The sequence below is a fragment of the Arachis hypogaea genome, chromosome 18 (assembly GCF_003086295.3).
Source record: "Arachis hypogaea cultivar Tifrunner chromosome 18, arahy.Tifrunner.gnm2.J5K5, whole genome shotgun sequence".
Classification (NCBI taxonomy): domain Eukaryota; kingdom Viridiplantae; phylum Streptophyta; class Magnoliopsida; order Fabales; family Fabaceae; genus Arachis; species Arachis hypogaea.
Window position 1 is genome coordinate 70,058,409 of NC_092053.1, and position 21,567 is coordinate 70,079,975.

Below are 21,567 nucleotides of genomic sequence, written 5' to 3' on the forward strand. Positions count from 1 at the left end.
AAAATTCTATCTTTTTCAAATCCTTTTCAAAAATCAAATTTTTTTCATTTTCATAATTTTCAAAAAATCCAAAATGATTTTCAAAAATCTTTTTCTTATTTTGTTTCATAATTTCAAATCTTTACTAACAATTAATGTGATTGATTCAAAAAAAAATATATTAAGTTTGTTACTTGCCTAGTAAGAAAGGTTCAATCTTTAAACTCTAGAATCATATTTTTTTTGTTTCTTGTTAGTCAAGTAATCAACTTTAGTTTTCAAAATTAAATCTTTTCAATTCCTTATCATATCTTTTTCAAATTCAATCATATCTTTTTCAAAATCAATTTCAAAATTCTTTCTAACTTCTCCCCTAACCTCTTATCTTTTTAAAATTAATTTTCAAATCTTTTTCAATCAATCTTATTTTTTTGTTTCAATCATATCTTTTTCAAAAACAAATTTCAAATCTCTTTTAATCAATCATATCTTTTTCAAAACTGCCCAACTAACTCTCTACCTTTAATTTTCGAAAATCCCTTCCCTCTTTTTCAAAATTTCGTTTTAATTAACTAATTGTTTTAATTTTAATTTAATTTAATTTCAATTTTAATTTTCGAATTTTAAATTTAAATTTAAAATATTTTTATTTTATTTTGTTAAATTTTCGAATTCTTTTCTCATCTCTAATCTCTTTCTATTTATTTATTCATCCATTAACACTTCTATCCTCACCCCTGTGTTTGGATTCTCATATTTTCCTTCTTCTATTCTTACTTTCTTCTACTCACATAAAGGAATCTCTATACTGTGACATAGAGGATTTCATATTTTCTTTTCTGCTTTCTTCTTCTTTTTCATATGAGCAGGAACACTGATAAGAACATTCTTGTTGAAGCTGATCCTGAACCTAAAAGGACTCTGAAGAGAAAGCTAAGGGAAGCTAAAGCAGAACTCTCCGGAGAAAATCTAACAGAAATTTTCGAAAAAGAAGAAGATATGGCCGAAAATAATAACAATGCAAGGAGGATGCTTGGTGACTTCACTGCACCTAATTCCAATTTACATGGAAGAAGCATCTCAATCCTTGCCATTGGAGTAAACAATTTTGAGCTTAAACCTCAATTAGTTTCTCTGATGCAACAGAACTGCAAGTTTCATGGACTTCCATCTAAAGATCCTTTTCAGTTCTTGACTGAATTCTTGCAGATTTGTGATACTGTTAAGACGAATGGGGTTGATCCCGAGGTCTACAGGCTTATGCTTTTCCTGTTTGCTGTAAGAGATAGAGCTAGAGTATGGTTGGACTCTCAACCTAAAGATAGCCTGAACTCTTGGGATAAGCTGGTCACGGCTTTCTTAGCCAAGTTCTTTCCTCCTCAAAAGCTTAGTAAGCTTAGAGTGGATGTTCAAACCTTCAGACAGAAAGAAGGTGAATCCCTCTATGAAGTTTGGGAGAGATATAAGCAACTGACCAAAAAGTGTCCTTTTGACATGCTTTCAGAATGGACCATTCTGGATATATTCTATGATGGTCTATCTGAACTATCAAAGATGTCATTGGACCATTCTGCAGGTGGATCCATTTACCTAAAGAAAATGCCTGCAGAAGCTCAAGAACTCATTGACATGGTTGCTAATAACCAGTTCATGTACACTTCTGAGAGGAATCATGTAAGTAATGGGACGCCTCAGAAGAAGAGAGTTCTTGAAATTGATACTCTGAATGCCATATTGGCTCAGAACAAAATATTGACTCAGCAAGTCAATATGATTTCTCAGAGTCTGAATGGAATGCAAACTGCATCCAACAGTACTCAAGAGGCATCTTCTGAGGAAGAAGCTTATGATCCTGAGAACCCTGCAATAGCAGAGGTGAATTACATGGGTGAACCCTATGGAAACACCTATAATCCCTCATGGAGAAATCACCCAAATCTCTCATGGAAGGATCAACAAAAGCCTCAACAAGGCTTTAATAATGGTGGAAGAAACAGGTTTAGCAATAGCAAGCCTTTTCCATCATCCACTCAGCAAAAGACAGAGAGTTATGAGCAGACCCCATCTAGCTTGGCAAACATAGTCTCTGATCTATTTAAGGCCACTCTAAGTTTCATGAATGAAACAAGGTCCTCCATTAGAAATTTGGAAGCACAAGTAGGCCAGCTGAGTAAAAGGATCACTGAAACCCCTTCCTAGTACTCTCCTAAGCAATACAGAAGAAAACCCAAAAGGAGAGTGCAAGGCCATTGAATTGATCATCATGGCCGAACCTACAAGGGAGGGAGAGGACGTGAACCCCAGTGAGGAAGACCTCCTGGGACGTCCAGAGATCAATAAGGAGTTTCCCTCTGAAGAACCAAAGGACTCTGAGGCTCATCTGGAGACCATAGAGATTCCATTAAACCTCCTTATGCCATTCATGAGCTCTGATGAATATTCTTCTTCTAAAGAGAATGAAGATGTTACTGAAGAGCAAGTTGCCAAGTACCTTGGTGCAATCATGAAGCTGAATGCCAAATTATTTGGTAATGAGACTTGGGAAGATGAACCTCCCTTGCTCACCAATGAACTGAGTGATCTGGATCAACTGAGATTGCCTCAGAAGAAACAGGATCCTAGAAAGTTCTTAATACCTTGTACCATAGGCACCATGACCTTTGAGAAGGCTCTATGTGACCTTGGGTCAGGGATAAACCTCATGCCCCTCTCTTTAATGGAGAAACTAGGAATCTTTGAGGTGCAAGTGATAAACCCATATTTTATTATATATTTTGTGCTTAGTTTGAGTGATTTATTCAATCCTTCACCCACTTATTCATGTTAATTGCATGGTTTTACTTTCCCATTCTTATTATGTGATGTATGTGAAAAACATGTTTCCTATGCTTTAAAATTAATTATTTTAATTACCCTTATTATCATTCGATGCCGTGATTAGTGTGTTGAGTAGTTTCAGATCTTCTAAGGCAGGAATGACTCAAAGGATGGAAAGGAAACATACAAAAAAATGGAAGGAAAGCACAAAACGGAGTTTTTGGAGAAACTGGCATCCACGCGATCGCATGGGCGACGCGGACGCATGCCAAGCGCAAATCAACAGCGACATGGCCGCATGACTAACGCAACCGCGCGCCTTAAGCAAAACACATATGACGCGGCCGCATGACTGACGCGACCGCGTGACAAGAAAAGCTCCAAATGACGCGACTGCATGACCCACGCGGACGCGTGACAGAGGCCACGCACCAGAAATTGCAGAAAACGCTCCCAGCAATTTCTGAAGCCCTTTTTGGCCCAAATCCAAGTCCAAAAGGCATAGACCAGAGGTTATGAAGTGAGGGAATGCATCCATTCGAGGAGAGCTCGCCAATTAGTTACTTTTCATGATTTAGATTTAGTTTAGAGAGAGATTATCTCTCTCTTTTAGGATTAGGATTTAGGATTTCTCTCTTTAGGAGTAACTCTCGATCCCAGGTTTAATGTTCCTTTACTTTAAGCTTCCCTTTCACTTTTGTTCATCCCATTACTTTAGATGATTATTTACTTTGCAATTTGATTTATGAATTCTTCCATGTTATAGATTACTCTTTTGAATTAATACTATTTGAGGTATTTCAGTTTAATATTGCTTTCTTTTATTTATCCTATTATTGCTTTTACTCTGAAGACATTTTATTCCAGTAGATTTACTTTTCTCCTTTTGGTTTTGGTTAAGAAATTAGTAACTCAGGAGTTATCAAACTCAACATGATTGATAATTGTTATCTTTGTTAATTGAATTGAACTTCAATAATCCCAATCTTTTCTTAGGAAATAAATAGGATCCGAAGATCAAACCAATTAATCCCTTGACCTTCCTTTATCTTAGTAAAGGTTAACAAAGTGGAATTAAGATTCAATTCTCATCATCATTGATAAGGATAACTACGATAGGACCTCCAATTTCTCATACCTTGCCAAAAGTTTGCTTTACAGTATTTATTTATTTTGACTGCCATTTAAATTATTTGTCATATTTATTCATCACTCTCAACCCCGATTTACAACCTTTACATCCAATAATAAGAACATACTTCCCTGCAGTTCCTTGAGAAGACGACCCGAGGTTTAAATACTTCGGTTATCAATTTTTAAGGGGTTTGTTACTTGTGACAACCAAAACGTTTGTACGAAGGGGATTTTTGTTGGTTTAGAGACTATATCTACAACGCGACTGTTTTTATGAAATTCTTTACTAGCAAAAACCTCCGACGTCAAAAATGGCGCCGTTGCCGGGGAACTGCTAACGTGTGCCTTATTATTGGTTATTGTAAATATTTTTCTTTTACTTGTTTATTTATTTCTGTTTTTCCTTTTTAATTTTATTTGCTGCTATGAACTCTCACCCTTCTCGCTTTGAGTTTGGTTCTAGCTTTATTGAAGGAAATAGAAGTTACAGCAGGAATATGCGTCAAGGTCAGACCAATCAAGGATGGATGGAGCCAAGAGGATCTAATCAACCCTTTAGGCAACAACACCCTCCAAGATATCATGGACAACGACCATTCTACGATGCATACCCAGCTGATAGATATGGTGGGAAACCTTGTAACTACCAACAAGCCCCACCCCTTGCCTATAGACCATCCTCTCAACATAACCTCGAACCACCACACTCACAATCTTCTCTTCACCATTCGCCACTATATGATCCTCACTTACCCCGATTCCAATCCAATCACTCCCAAGCACCACCACTTCCCCATATTTCATGTCCAAATCCATCACCCCGAGAATTAGAGGTTCGCCTCAAGGAAACAGTAAATAAACTTCAAACAACCATTCGACAACTGGAGCAAGCAGTAATTCAAGTAGCTTCTAGACGTTCAAACATTCAAGGAACAACCACAGCCCCATGTGGATAATCTAACGAAGAGCGTAGCATGAAAGAGATACTAGAAACTCCAGTGGACAAGATAGAGAATGAATTTGTACTAGAACAAGTAGAAGAAGCTGTCATTACACAAGAAGAAGAGTTGGTTGAAGATCTAGGAGACGCTGAACCTCCATGGGAATTCAGAGCTGAGGAGAACTCCGTCAAGGACGTTACAGTTGATGCTAAGGAGGACAATGCACAATCCCCAAGGCAAGTCGTTTATGAGGAACCAGACGGAATAACCCAGGACACAAATTCCCTTGATGATGATAGTCACAAGTCAAGTTCTCTTAGTAATGAACTTGCATCCGCAAGTGAATTCTCTGAGATCGAAGAATCTTCCCCAAGTGAATACGAAGATGATGCAGAGGTAGATTTCTCTCAACCTCCAGTCTATGACTCAAGTGATGAGGAAGACATAGAAGACTTTGACCAGGACACAGATGCATTTGAAGATTCTTGCAAAGAAGTAGAGAATTTCACAGAAGAGCACAAGGGAGTAGAACTCACAGAACCACTAGAACCACCTATCCCAAGGCCATTACCACCCAATACAAGCTTCAAGTGGGTACAATCCTTGACCTTTAACTTTACTTTTTCACTTGAATACAGTTTGCTTGAAACAGATGGCCAGCTTAGAGCTCTCTGCGGCTTTAAGAGTAAGAGGGAAATGGCTCGTGCTCAGAGCTGGTGCACAAGGTTCAATAAGGTTCCACGCTTAAACTTGAAGTGCACGGATTGGTATCATGTTCAATTGAATGGATCTCGGAAAATGTTTGGTCACCATGGTGAGAATCTACTTTCTAAACCGCCCGGATGGAAAAGTATAGATCAAGACAGAGGCGGATTTAAAAGCAAAGTTTGGGATCCTGGAATCTATTCCGACATTCGTCATTCTGGGAGCCTAAAAATTTGTTTGAAGCTGCTCAGGAGCTTTACATGCATAGTTTGGGACCCCGGAGGCTATTGGCATTTCAAGCATTGGTGGAGATTTTTGGATGAATTTAAACATAAGCCGCCATAACAGGAAGCCCCTCCAATGTCCAACTTAAGGACTTTAACTAAAAGTGATAGGTGGGAGACAACCCACCATGGTATGATCGTTCATTTTTCAATTTTTATTTCCTTTTGTTTGTCTTCCAGTTTTATTTTATTTTATAATATTGAACCTGGAATAATACATAGCATTCACATTAAGCATTGCATTCTGCATTGTGCATTAAAAAAAAATGGGTGCGCGACGCGACCGCATCATCCATGCGATCGCGTCAAATGGCGAAAATACACTTCCCACGCGACTGCATCATCCACGCAGCCGCGTGACCTGGAGATCAGCGTAAAGATCTAACGTCCAGAAAGTTAGGCTGGAATCGTGCAGCCATTGTGCGTTTCGAACAAATGACCCACGCGATCGCGTCACCCACGCGATCGCGTCACTTGCACACAACCAATCCGACGCGACCGCGTGAACCACGCGATCACGTCGCATGGATTGCACAACACCCCAGAAGGAGACAGAGAGTTGCACTAAAACGATGCTGGATTCATGCGTTTAGCACAAATCCCAGCAACGCAATCGCATGCCCCATCAGATCGCGTCATTCAATCTTTTTTGCCCTCCATGCGATCGCGTCACCCACGCGATTGCATCACCCCCCATTTCGCTCCAGCCACGCGACCGCGTGCCCCACGCAGCCGCGTGGATTCAAATTTATATCCCCCCAACCACGCGAACCCTATCAGTCGTGCCTCCCCCCACCTGAAACCCTCTCCTCCCTCTCTTCCCCTCCAATCTAACCACCACCATCCAGCCACCATCACCGCCACCCCCAGACGCCGCCGACCTCCCAGACGCCGCCGCCATCGACCCCCCTTCCTCCTCCCCCTTCTTTCTTCTTCTTTCCCCCTTTCCCCCCTTCCGCCACTGCCCCCTTCGCAACCACCACCCGCCGTCACCGCCACCTTCCCCAGCAACATCCACCCACACCCCCTTTCCCTACCCTACCCCCATTACCCCTACCTTTCCTCCCTGCCCTCCGAACAGCATCACCGCCACCGCGCCGCCCTTCTCCGCCGCGCCAGACGCCGTCACCACCACCCCCAGCCACCTTTCTACCCCACTCTACTTCATTCGCCTTCCAGGTTCCGCAGCACACTACCCTTCTATCCAGTCATATTTAATTCTTATTTCTCTAATTTTGTTCATCTTTAGGCTAGTTAGATATGCATGTTGTAGTGGATTTTAGGTTGTTAGGTAGCCTAGGATGTGGTTAGTGGATTTAGTTCTATTTAATTGCGCTGTTCATGTTTCTTGTTTTATTATTTTCGCAATTTTGCTGTTGCTGTGATCATGTTCATATGCTGTGATTTTTTGTTTCATGCTGCTCTTTACATTGAATTTTCATGTTTATATTCCTTATATGTAATTGCAAGCTTTAATTTTATTTCATATGAACTATTTGACTGCTGTTTATTTTCCGGGACAATTCAATTTTAGCCGGAATGCTGCCCAAATTTCTGTAAAATGTTTTCATTCATGTTTTGGTTTTGGCATTTTAAAATCTACTTTCCTCTGCCTTACCCAAACCCATTCATGAATGCCAAGCATGCATTCTTATTCTCTTTGATTTTCTGGTTCCTATATTGCATTTTTGATGTTTGATTCCAATTCTTGCTATTTCTATATCTATTTGAATCATCATCAACCTGTTTTCCTTGTTTGGTTATGAGTTACCTATCGCTTTTAATTATGAATGCTTGTTACTTAGAAAATTATCCTTATGCCACTTACCTTAACCCATTTTTCATTAACTCACTAATTCTAATTTCCTGAAATTTTTTTTTAATTCTAACCAAACTAACCTTTTAAAATCTTTTTCTAGTTTTTCACTTTCTTTTAACCCTCTAACCATGGCATACTGATAATTTTTCCTACTTAACATGCCTTCTATTACATTTTGGATTGTGAATTTGTCCTTTCGAACTTTTAACTCCTATACAATCCTTAATGCACATTTACTTAACTCATTTACCTCATTCTAATTATCCTTTGCCACTTTATGTTTCTTTTGCCTATTTGCCTATTTGTTTTCCTATTTTTATTATATCCTGGTTTTCTGTTTTTCAGGATGTCAGATTCTTAGAGAAAGGGAAAAGAAAAGGCTACCACTGGCAAACAAAAAAGAGGAGAAGCCTCTATGTCTATCATAGATCTCATGCATGATGCCTCCTTGTGGGAGAAAAACTTTACCCCGCAGGAGAAGGCTGACCAACTGCTTCCTGCCACTGATCCAATAAAATTTGCAAACTGATACTGTGAGCTAATGTATCCGGTGTTTGCAACCTCTAGGAACCTATACCTGTAAAGGACTTTAAAGATCCCAGAAGAACTCCAGCAATACACCTCTAACCAGATCAAACAAAGAGGCTGGTTCTTCCTGGAGAGACCCCTGACTGAGGTCAAGGCATCTTGGGTAAGGGAATTCTACTGCAATTACTTCAAGACTTCCCTAGATGTAGTGAACCTTAGGGGGAAGCAGATTCTGGTCACTAAAGAGGCAATTGAAGATGTTCTGAAGCTTCTGCCTAAATCTGATCAGCCAGATGGTTATCAGAAAGCTGAGGAAGACATGCGCTTTATGAAGTTTGATTGGGATGCAGTAAAGGCCCGGATAGCCTTTGACCCGACCGTTCCTTGGATTATGGGTCAGAACACCACCATGCCCAAGGGAATCAAGCGGGCATACTTGAATGATGAGGCTCGGCTGTGGCATCAGATACTTAGCATGCCGAGTACTCACGAGACCGATATACCTGCCGCTATAATCACCCTCCTATGGTGTGTGATGGAGGGTAAGGACCTGTACCTGCCACGCTTTATCCGGTTTTACATGGCCAGGGTCCACGTCCGAGGCACTCTTCCCTTTCTATATTTGATCACACAGCGAGGCCGTCGAGCTGACGGGCCTTGGGAGGATGCTGATGAGAGGCCACCTGCTACAGAATGCAAGAAGATTATCCCGCACAGTAGGAACTTTCTGGCCTTGGGCTACAGACCTCTAGTCCTCACTGCTCCTGGTGACACTGCCACCCCATCTGCCGGCCCCTCCTCCTCTATAGCTACACCTTCCACCACCACTGCACCTCCACCTGCCCCAGAGCCCATCTATCATCTAGTGCACCGCCTGTTTCGACGGCTTGACCAGATGGAGCGTCACAACAAGCAACGCTATGAGCACCTGAAGCTGATGATACGATCTGGCGACATCCCCTCCGAGCCTGACACACCATCCGAGGCATCTGAGGAGGAGGCGGATGCGCTCGAGGCTGCGACTCATCCACAGCAGGAGGTAACGCAGGCAGGCACCCAGCAGGCAGCCCACCAGCAGGAGGCTCTGCCTCAGATTCAGGCTGTAGACCCTGAGATCCCTCTTCAGTCAGCACCTCCTCCACAGCAGTCAGACCCTCAGATCACCACCTCAGAGACCCCAGATACCCATCCTTCCAGTGATGACACCCCTTCACACCCTGCATGACTGAGCATCAGGGACGATGCTACATTTTAAGTGTGGGGAGGTCGCCATCTCTGGCGTTCTTTTTTTGGTGAACCACTACATACTCTTTTTATTTATTTTGCTATTTTTCTATATTTTTCTTTTTATTTCTATTTTGCAGTACTTATACATTGCTATTTTCATGTATTTATACTCTATTTCTGCATTTTGCATTCTTAGTTCATATTTTAGCCACTTAGTTTAGTTGCAATTCTAACTTATTAGTTATAGAAATTGTGGATTGATTAGTATAGTTTACCCTTTTTAGCATAAGATAACTCGGAATAGATTGAAAAGAAAAAGGAAGTAAACTAGAGACTTTAACAGAATCAAAATAACCCACACCTTGTATATATAGTATTACATGTTAGTTAATTATACAACATTTCGTCAAGGAGAAACACTAGAACTTTAAAGCCACCTTAAGTTTTACATTGAGAATAATGGAAATTTTTAACTAAACCTGCATGACATACATAATTGATAAATGATTTTTGAGCTAGAGAATACATAGCTTGTGAGTTTTGAGCTTAATTGTATGGTTACATTCAAACCATAAATTTTATTCCTGTGTGTTCCACCCTTCTTTTATATCTTGATGTTCTTTACTTTGTTTTAATCTATATGTCCGATTATAGAATATAGATGCATACCAAAAGAGTGATTGAGGTCATTGTTTGATTTTTGCTCACTTATCCCAAAATAGCCTACCCTTTACATCACCCTTGTTAGCCCCTTGAGCCTTTAAATCCCCTTTTATTCTATCAGCCACGTCACTAGCCTTAAGCAGAAAGACAAAATAAAAATCCCAAGTTGAATCCTTGGTTAGCTTAAGATAGGAAGTATGTATGGTTTAAATGTGGGAAAACCTATTGGGAACATGGATGATAAAAACAAAAGGTAGAAAAGTTGAAAAGGAATAAAATTACTCAAATAAAAAGTTTTGGGAAGCAGGCTCATGTAAAATCAAAATAATTGAATTACCATGTGCATTAAAAAAAAGTGTTATGAATAAAAGGGACACAAAAAGAATTCTCCAATTATGAAATAAAGCAATGCACATGGGATAAAAAAATAAATATTGAGATATGAGCATGTAACATCAAAAGTGAGAAAATATGGAAAATAGGTAAAGAAGCTTTGATTTAAAAAGTATGTATGTTAGCTGAGATCTTAGTCTAATTAAGGATTCACTTATTAGCTCACTTAGTCTTATACATATACCCTTACCTTTACCTTGGCCCCATTACAACCTTACTAAAGACCTCATGACTTTTGTATGTCTATATTCTATAATTGTTGATTGGTTAGATGAAGAACAAAGTTATAGAAAGAAAGAATAAAAAGAAGAATAGAGTGATTAACCGAATAAACACTGAGTGATTAGAGAGTAAACACAAAATCTAGTGAGGGTTCAATAGCTCATTAACATATATCTCTGCTTAAATTATTAATTGTCTTGCAAGTTTTTTTTAAAATATTTTTCTCTCCCATCTCAATTGTAAAGGCACTTTATCACTATCTAAGGCTTGGCTATATATATATATATACATGACTCCTTGAGAATGTGAATTAATTTAACTACATGCAAGCTTTATATTCAAGTGAATGAAAATTAGAATTGCATGATGCATCATTCACCTAGGTAGTTGCATTTAGATTAGATTGCATTGCATGACATTCCACCACTTTAACCTTACTTTTTACCTTGGATTTAGCATGAGGACATGCTATTGTTTAAGTGTAGGGAGGTTGATAAACCCATATTTTATGATATATTTTGTGCTTAGTTTGAGTGATTTATTCAATCCTTCACCCACTTATTCATGTTAATTGCATGGTTTTACTTTCCCTTCCTTATTATGTGATGTATGTGAAAAACATGTTTCCTATGCTTTAAAATTAATTATTTTAATTACCCTTATTATCATTCGATGCCGTGATTAGTGTGTTGAGTAGTTTCAAATCTTCTAAGGCAAGAATGACTCAAAGGATGGAAAGGAAACATACAAAAAAATGGAAGGAAAGCACAAAACAGAGTTTTTGGAGAAACTGGCATACACGCGATCGCATGGGCGACGCGGACGCATGCCAAGCGCGAATCAACAGCGACGTGGCCGCATGACTAACGCGACCGCGCGCCTTAAGCAAAACACATATGACGCGGCCGCATGACTGACGCGATTGCGTGACAAGAAAAGCTCCGAATGACGCGACCGCATGACCCACGCGGATGCGTGACAGAGGCCACGCACCAGAAATTACAGAAAATGCTCCCAGCGATTTCTGAAGCCTTTTTTGGGCCAAATCCAAGTCCAGAAGGCATAGACCAGAGGTTATGAAGTGAGGGAATACATCCATTCGAGGAGAGCTCGCCAATTAGTTACTTTTCATGATTTAGATTTAGTTTAGAGAGAGATTCTCTCTCTCTTTTAGGATTAGGATTTAGGATTTCTCTCTTTAGGAGTAACTCTCGATCCCAGGTTTAATGTTCCTTTACTTTAAGCTTCCCTTTCACTTTTGTTCATCCCATTACTTTAGATGATTATTTACTTTGCAATTTGATTTATGAATTCTTCCATGTTACAGATTACTCTTTTGAATTAATGCTATTTGAGGTATTTCAGTTTAATATTGCGTTCTTTTATTTATGCTATTATTGCTTTTACTCTGAAGACATTTTTATTCCAGTAGATTTACTTTTCTCCTTTTGGTTTTGGTTAAGAAATTAGTAACTCAGGAGTTATCAAACTCAACATGATTGATAATTGTTATCTTTGTTAATTGAATTGAACTTCAATAATCCCAATCTTTTCTTAGGAAATAAATAGGATCCGAAGATCAAACCAATTAATCCCTGGACCTTCCTTTAACTTAGTAAAGGTTAACAAAGTAGAATTAAGATTCAATTCTCATCATCATTGATAAGGATAACTAGGATAGGACCTCCAATTTCTCATACCTTGCCAAAAGTTTGCTTTACAGTATTTATTTATTTTGACTGCCATTTAAATTATTTGTCATATTTATTCCTCACTCTCAACCCCGATTTACAACCTTTACATCCAATAATAAGAACATACTTCCCTGCAGTTCCTTGAGAAGACAACCCGAGGTTTAAATACTTCGGTTATCAATTTTTAAGGGGTTTGTTACTTGTGACAACCAAAATGTTTGTACGAAGGGGATTTTTGTTGGTTTAGAGACTATATCTACAACGCGACTGTTTTTATGAAATTCTTTACTGGCAAAAACCTCCGACGTCAAAAATGGCACCGTTGCCGGGGAACTGCTAACGTGTGTCTTATTATTGGTTATTGTAAATATTTTTCTTTTACTTGTTTATTTATTTCTGTTTTTCCTTTTTAATTTTATTTGCTGCTATGAACTCTCACCCTTCTCGCTTTGAGTTTGGTTCTAACTTTATTGAAGGAAATAGAAGTTACAGCAGGAATATGCGTCAAGGTCAGACCAATCAAGGATGGATGGAGCCAAGAGGATCTAATCAACCCTTTAGGCAACAACACCCTCCAAGATATCATGGACAACGACCATTCTACAATGCATACCCAGCTGTTAGATTTGGTGGACAACCTTGTAACTACCAACAAGCCCCACCCCGCCGTGCTTATAGACCATCCTCTCAACATAACCTCGAACCACCACACTCACAAGCTTCTCTTCACCATTCGCCACCATATGATCCTCACTTACCCCGATTCCAATCCAATCACTCCCAAGCACCACCACTTCCTCATGTTTCATGTCCAAATCTATCACCCCGAGAATCAGAGATTCGCCTCAAGGAAACAGTAAATAAACTTCAAATAACCAGTCGACAACTGGAGCAAGCAGTAATTCAATTAGCTTCTAGACGTTCGAACATTCAAGGACCAACCACAGCCCCATGTGGACAATCTAACGAAGAGCGTAGCATGAAGGAGATACTAGAAACTCCAGTGGACAAGACAGAGAATGAATTTATACTAGAACAAGTAGACGAAGCTGTCATTACGCAAGAAGAAGAGTTGGTTGAAGATCTAGGAGACGCTGAACCTCCATGGGAATTCAGAGCTGAGGAGAACTCCGTCAAGGACGTTACAGTTGATGCTAAGGAGGACAACGCACAATCCCCAAGGCAAGTCGTTTATGAGGAACTAGACGGAATAACCCAGGACACAAATTCCCTTGATGATGATAGTCACAAGTCAAGTTCTCTTAGTAATGAACTTGCATCCGCAAGTAAATTCTCTGAGATCGAAGAATCTTCCCCAAGTGAATACGAAGATGATGCAGAGGTAGATTTCTCTCAACCTCCAGTCTATGACTCAAGTGATGAGGAAGAAATAGAAGACTTTGACCAGGACACAGATGCATTTGAAGATTCTTGCAAAGAAGTAGAGAATTTCACAGAAGAGCACAAAGGAGTAAAACTCACAGAACCACTAGAACCACCTACCCCATGGCCAATACCACCTAATACAAGCTCCAAGTGGGTACAATCCTTGACCTTTAACTTTACTTTTTTACTTGAATACGGTTTGCTTGAAACAGATGGCCAGCTTAGAGCTCTCTGCGGCTTTAAGAGTAAGATGGAAATGGCTCGTGCTCAGAGCTGGTGCACAAGGTTCAATAAGGTTCCACGCTTCAACTTGAAGTGCACGGATTGGTATCATGTTCAATTGAATGGATCTCAGAAAATGTTTGGTCACCATGGTGAGAATCTACTTTCTAAACCACCCGGATGGAAAAGTATAGATCAAGACGGAGGCGGATTTAAAAGCAAAGTTTGGGATCCTGGAATCTATTCCGACATTCGTCATTCCGGGAGCCTAAAAATTTGTTTGAAGCTACTCAGGAGCTTTACATGCCTAGTTTGGGACCCCGGAGGCTATTGGCATTCCAAGCATTGGTGGAGATTTTTGGATGAATTTAAACATAAGCCGCCATAACAGGAAGCCCCTCCAATGTCCAACTTAAGGACTTTAACTAAAAGTGCTAGGTGGGAGACAACCCACCATGGTATGATTGTTCATTTTTCAATTTTTATTTCGTTTTGTTTGTCTTCAAGTTTTATTTTATTTTATAATATTGAACCTGGAATAATGCATAGCATTCACATTAAGCATTGCATTCTGCATTGTGCATAAAAAAAATAGGTGCGCGACGCGACCGCATCATCCATGCGATCACGTCAAATGGCGAAAATACACTTCCCACGCGACCCCATCATCCACGCGGCCGCGTGATCTGGAGATTGGCGTAAAGATCCAACGCCCAGAAAGTTAGGCTGGAATCGTGCGGCCATTGTGCGTTTCGCACAAATGACCCACGCGATCGCGTCACCCATGCGATCGCGTCACTTGCACACAACCAATCCCACGCGACCGCGTGAACCACGCAATCGCGTCGCATGGATTGCACAACACCCCAGAAGGAGACAGAGAGTTGCGCTAAAACGACGCTGGATTCGTGTGTTTAGCACAAATCCCAGCGACGCGATCGCATGCCCCATGCGATCGAGTCATTCAATCTTTTTTGCCCTCCATGCGATTGCGTCACCCACGCGATTGCGTCACCCCCTATTTCGCTCGAGCCACGCGACCGCGTGCCCCACGCGGCCGCGTGGATTCAAATTTATAACCCCCAACCACGCGAACCCTATCAGTCGCGCTCCCCCCCCACCTGAAACCCTCTCCTCCCTCTCTTCCCCTCCAATCCAACCACCACCATCCAGCCACCATCACCGTCACCCCCAGACGCCGCCGCCACCGACCCCCCCTTCCTCCTCCCCCTTCTTTCTTCTTCTTTTTTCTTCTTCCCCTCCCTCCGCCACTGCCCCCTTCGCAACCACCACCCGCCGTCACCGCCACCCTGCCCAGCAACATCCACCCACACCCCCTTCCCTACCCTACCCCCTACCCCTATTACCCCTACTTTTCCTCCCTGCCCTCCGAACAGCATCACCGCCGCCGCGCCGCCCTTCTCCGTCGCGCCAGACGCCGTCACCACCACCCCCAGCCACCTTTCTGCCCCACTCTCCTTCATTCGCCTTCCAGGTTCCGCAGCACACCACCCTTCTATCCAGTCGTATTTAATTCTTTTTTCTCTGATTTTGTTCATCTTTAGGCTATTTAGATATGCATGTTGTAGTGGATTTTAGGTTGTTAGGTAGCCTAGGATGTGGTTAGTGGATTTAGGTCTGTTTAATTGCGCTGTTCATATTTCTTGTTTTATTATTTTCGCAATTCTGCTGTTGCTGTGATCATGTTCACATGCTGTGATTTTTTGTTTCATGCTGCTCTTTACATTGAATTTTCATGTTTATATTCCTTATATGTAATTGCAAGCTTTAATTTTATTTCATATGAACTATTTGACTGCTGTTTATTTTCTGAGACAATCCAATTTTAGCCGGAATGCTGCCCAAATTTATGTAAAATGTTTTCATTCATGTTTTGGTTTTGGCATTTCGAAATCTACTTTCCTCTGCCTTACCCAAACCCATTCATGAATGCCAGGCATGCATTCTTATTCTCTTTGATTTCCTGGTTCCTATATTGCATTTTTTATGTTTGATTCCAATTCTTGCTATTTCTATATCTATTTGAATCATCATCAACCTGTTTTCCTTGTTTGGTTATGAGTTACCTATCGCTTTTAATTATGAATGCTTGTTACTTAGAAACTTATCCTTATGCCACTTACCTTAACCCATTTTTCATTAACTCACTAATTCTAATTTCCTAAAAATTTTTTTTAATTCTAACCAAACTAACCTTTTAAAATCTTTTTCTGGTTTTTCACTTTCTTTTAACCCTCTAACCCTGGCATACTGATAATTTTTCCTACTTAACATGCCTTCTATTACATTTTGGATTGTGAATTTGTCCTTTCGAACTTTTAACTCCTATACAATCCTTAATGCACATTTACTTAACTCATTTACCTCATTCTAATTATCCTTTGCCACTTTGTGTTTCTTTTGCCTATTTTGCCTATTTGTTTTCCTATTTTTATTATATCCTGGTTTTCTATTTTTCAGGATGTCAGATTCTCAGAGAAAGGGAAAAGGAAAGGCTACCACTGGCAAACAAAAAAGAGGAGAAGCCTCTATGTCTATCATAGATCTCATGCATGATGCCTCCTTGCGGGAGAAAAACTTTACCCCGCAGGAGAAGGCTGACCAACTGCTTCCTGCCACTGATCCAATAAAATTTGCAAACCAATACTGCGAGCTAAAGTATCCGGTGTTTGCAACCTCTAGGAACCTATACCTGGAAAGGACCTTGAAGATCCCAGAAGAACTCCAGCAATACACCTCTAACCAGATCAAACAAAGAGGCTGGTTCTTCGTGGAGAGACCCCTGACTGAGGTCAATGCGTCTTGGGTAAGGAAATTCTGCTGCAATTACTTCAAGACTTCCCTAGATGCAGTGAACCTTAGGGGGAAGCAGATTCTGGTCACTAAAGAGGCAATTTAAGATGTTCTGAAGCTTCTGCCTAAATATGATTAGCCAGATGGTTATCAGAAAGCTGAGGAAGACATGCGCTTTATGAAGTTTGATTGAGATGCAGTAAAGGCCCGGATAGCCCTTGACCCGACCATTCCTTGGATTATGGATCAGAACACCACCATGCCCAAGGGAATCAAGCGGGCATACTTGAATGATGAGGCTTGGCTGTGGCATCAGATACTTAGCAACTTTATTATGCCGAGTACTCACGAGACCGATATACCTGCCGCTATGATCACCCTCCTATGCTGTGTGATGGAGGGTAAGGACCTGTACCTGCCACGCTTTATCCGGTTCTACATGGCCAGGGTCCACGTCCGAGGCACTCTTCCCTTTCCATATTTTATCACACAGTTAGGCCGTCGAGTTGACGGGCCTTGGGAGGATGCTGATGAGAGGCCACCTGCTGCAGAATGCAAGAAGATTATCCCGCACAGCAGGAACTTTCTGGCCTTGGGCTACAGACCTCCATTCCTCACTGCTCCTGGTGACACTGCCACCCGATCTGCCGGCCCCTCCTCCTCTATAGCTACACCTTCCACCACCACTGCACCTCCACCTGCCCCAGAGCCCATCTATCATCTAGTGCACCGCCTGTTTCGATGGCTTGACCAGATAGAGCATCACAACAAGCGACGCTATGAGCACCTGAAGCTGATGATACGATCTGGCGACATCCCCTCCGAGCCTGACACACCATCTGAGGCATCTGAGGAGGAGGCGGATGCGTCCGAGGCTGTGACTCATCCACAGCAGGAGGCAGCGCAGGCAGGCACCCAGCAGGCAGCCCACCAGCAGGAGGCTCCACCTCAGATTCAGGCGGTAGACCCTGAAATCCCTCTTCAGTCAGCACCTCCTCCACAGCAGTCAGACCCTCAGATCACCACCTCAGAGACCCCAGCTACCCATCCTTCCAGTGATGACACCCCTTCACACCCTGCATGACTGAGCATCAGGGACGATGCTACATTTTCAGTGTGGGGAGGTCACCATCTCTGGCATTCTTTTTTTGGTGAACCACTACATACTCTTTTTATTTATTTTGCTATTTTTTGTATTTTTCTTTTTATTTCTATTTTGCAGTACTTATACATTGCTATTTTCATGTATTTATACTCGATTTCTGTATTTTGCATTCTTAGTTCATATTTTAGCCACTTAGTTTAGTTGCAATTCTAACTTATTAGTTCTAGAAATTGTGGATTGATTAGTATAGTTTACCCTTTTTAGCATAAGATAACTCGGAATAGATTGAAAAGAAAAAGGAAGTAAACTAGAGACTTTAACAGAATCAAAACAACCCACACCTTGTATATATAGCATTACATGTTAGTTAATTAAACAACATTTCATCAAGGAGATACACTAGAACTTTAAAGCCACCTTAAGTTTTACATTGAGAATAATAGGAATTTTTAACTAAACCTGCATGACATACATAATTGATAAATGATTTTTGAGCTAGAGAACACATAGCCTGTGAGTTTTGAGCTTAATTGTATGGTTACATTTAAACCATAAATTTTATTCCTGTGTGTTCCGCCCTTCTTTTATATTCTGATGTTCTTTACTTTGTTTTAATCTATATGTCCGATTATAGAATATAGATGCATACCAAAAGAGTGATTGAGGCCATTGTTTGATTTTTGCTCACTTATCCCAAAATAGCCTACCCTTTACATCACCCTTGTTAGCCCCTTGAGCCTTTAAATCCCCTTTTATTCTATCAGCCACATTACTAGCCTTAAGCAGAAAGACAATAAAAATCCCAAGTTGAATCCTTGGTTAGCTTAAGATAGGAAGTATGTATGGTTTAAATGTGGGAAAACCTATTGGGAACATGGATGATAAAAACAAAAGGTAGAAAAGTTGAAAAGGAATAAAATAACTCAAATAAAAAGTTTTGGGAAGCATGCTCATGTAAAATCAAAATAATTGAATTACCATGTGCATTAAAAAAAAAGTGTTATGAATAAAGGGGACACAAAAAGAATTCCCCAATTATGAAATAAAGCAATGCACATGGGATAAAAAAATAAATATTGAGATATGAGCATGTAACATCAAAAGTGAGAAAATATGGAAAATAGGTAAAGAAGCTTTGATTTAAAAAGTATGTATGTTAGCTGAGATCTTAGTCTAATTAAGGATTCACTTATTAGCTCACTTAGTCTTATACATATACCCTTACCTTTACCTTGGCCCCATTACAACCTTATTAAAGACCTCATAACTTTTGTATGTCTATATTCTATAATTGTTGATTGGTTAGATGAAGAACAAAGTTATAGAAAGAAAGAATAAAAAGAAGAATAGAGTGATTAACCCAATAAACACTGAGTGATTAGAGAGTAAACACAAAATCCAGTGAGGGTTCAATAGCTCATTAACATATATCTCTGCTTAAATTATTAATTGTCTTGCAAGTTTTTTTTAAAATATTTTTCTCTCCCATCTCAATTGTAAAGGCACTTTATCACTATCTAAGGCTTGGCTATATATATATACATGACTCCTTGAGAATGTGAATTAATTTAACTACATGCAAGCTTTATATTCAAGTGAATGAAAATTAGAATTGCATGATGCATCATTCACCTAGGTAGTTGCATTTAGATTAGATTGCATTGCATGACATTCCACCACTTTAACCTTACTTTTTACCTTGGATTTAGCATGAGGACATGCTATTGCTTAAGTGTGGGGGGGGGGGGTTGATAAACCCATATTTTATGATATATTTTGTGCTTAGTTTGAGTGATTTATTCAATCCTTCAACCACTTATTCATGTTAATTGCATGGTTTTACTTTCCCTTTCTTATTATGTGATGTATGTGAAAAACATGTTTCCTATGCTTTAAAATTAATTATTTTAATTACCCTTATTATCATTCGATGCCGTGATTAGTGTGTTGAGTAGTTTCAGATCTTCTAAGGCAGGAATGACTCAAAGGATGGAAAGAAAACATACAAAAAAATGGAAGGAAAGCACAAAACAGAGTTTTTGGAGAAACTGACATCCACGCGATCGCATGGGCGACGCGGACGCATGCCAAACGCGAATCAACAGCGACGTGGCTGCATGACTAACGCGACCGCGCGCCTTAAGCAAAACACATATGACGCGGCCGTATGACTGACGCGACCGCGTGACAAGAAAGCTCCGAATGACGCGACCGCGTGGCCCACGCGGACGCGTGACAGAGGCCACGCACCAGAAATTGTAGAAAATGCTCCCAGCGATTTCTGAAGCCCTTTTTGGCCCAAATCCAAGTCCAGAAGGCATAGACCAGAGGTTATGAAGTGAGGGAATGCATCCATTCGAGGAGAGCTCACCAATTAGTTACTTTTCATGATTTAGATTTAGTTTAGAGAGAGATTCTCTCTCTCTTTTAGGATTAGGATTTAGGATTTCTCTCTTTAGGAGTAACTCTCGATCCCAGGTTTATTGTTCCTTTACTTTAAGCTTCCCTTTCACTTTTGTTCATCCCATTACTTTAGATGATTATTTACTTTGCAATTTGATTTATGAATTCTTCCATGTTACAGATTACTCTTTTGAATTAATGCTATTTGAGGTATTTCAGTTTAATATTGCTTTCTTTTATTTATGCTATTATTGCTTTTACTCTGAAGACATTTTTATTCCAGTAGATTTACTTTTTTTCTTTTGGTTTTGGTTAAGAAATTAGTAACTCAGGAGTTATCAAACTCAACATGATTGATAATTGTTATCTTTGTTAATTGAATTGAACTTCAATAATCCCAATCTTTTCTTAGGAAATAAATAGGATCCGAAGATCAAACCAATTAATCCCTTGACCTTCCTTTATCTTAGTAAAGGTTAACAAAGTGGAATTAAGATTCAATTCTCATCATCATTGATAAGGATAACTAGGATAGGACCTCCAATTTCTCATACCTTGCCAAAAGTTTGCTTTACAGTATTTATTTATTTTGACTGCCATTTAAATTATTTGTCATATTTATTCCTCACTCTCAACCCCGATTTACAACCTTTACATCCAATAATAAGAACATACTGCCCTGCAGTTCCTTGAGAAGATGACCCGAGGTTTAAATACTTTGGTTATCAATTTTTAAGGGGTTTGTTACTTGTGACAACCAAAACGTTTGTACGAAGGGGATTTTTGTTGGTTTAGAGACTATATCTACAACGCGACTATTTTTATGAAATTCTTTACTAGCAAAAACCTCCGACGTCAGCAAGCTGCCAGAATCTCATTAGAGATGGCAGATAACTCAAGAAAACAGGCTTATAGACTAGTAAAGGACGTGTTAGTAAATGTTGAAGGCCTTTACATCCCTGCTGATTTCATAATCCTAGACACTGGAAAGAATGAGGATGAATCCTTCATCCTTGGAAGACCCTTCCTAGCCACAACAAGAGCTGTGATTAATGTGGACAGAGGAGAGTTAGTTCTTCAACTGAATGAGGACTACCTTGTGTTTAAAACTCAAGGATCTCCTTCTGTAACCATGGAGAAGAAGCATGAAAAGCTTCTCTCACTACAGAGTCAACCAAAGCCCCCACAGTCAAACTCTAAGTTTGGTGTTGGGAGGCCACAACCAAACTCT

The 21,567-nt window shown here is 40.1% G+C and overlaps 1 non-coding gene across 1 annotated transcript; it reads right to left on the bottom strand.

Annotated features, from left to right (window-relative positions):
- Positions 1-1,371: 1,371 nt before the first annotated feature.
- On the bottom strand, positions 1,372-1,479 carry LOC112774388 (small nucleolar RNA R71). Its single transcript, XR_003188880.1, has one exon. It is a non-coding gene; the product is annotated as a small nucleolar RNA R71 (small nucleolar RNA).
- Positions 1,480-21,567: the final 20,088 nt, after the last annotated feature.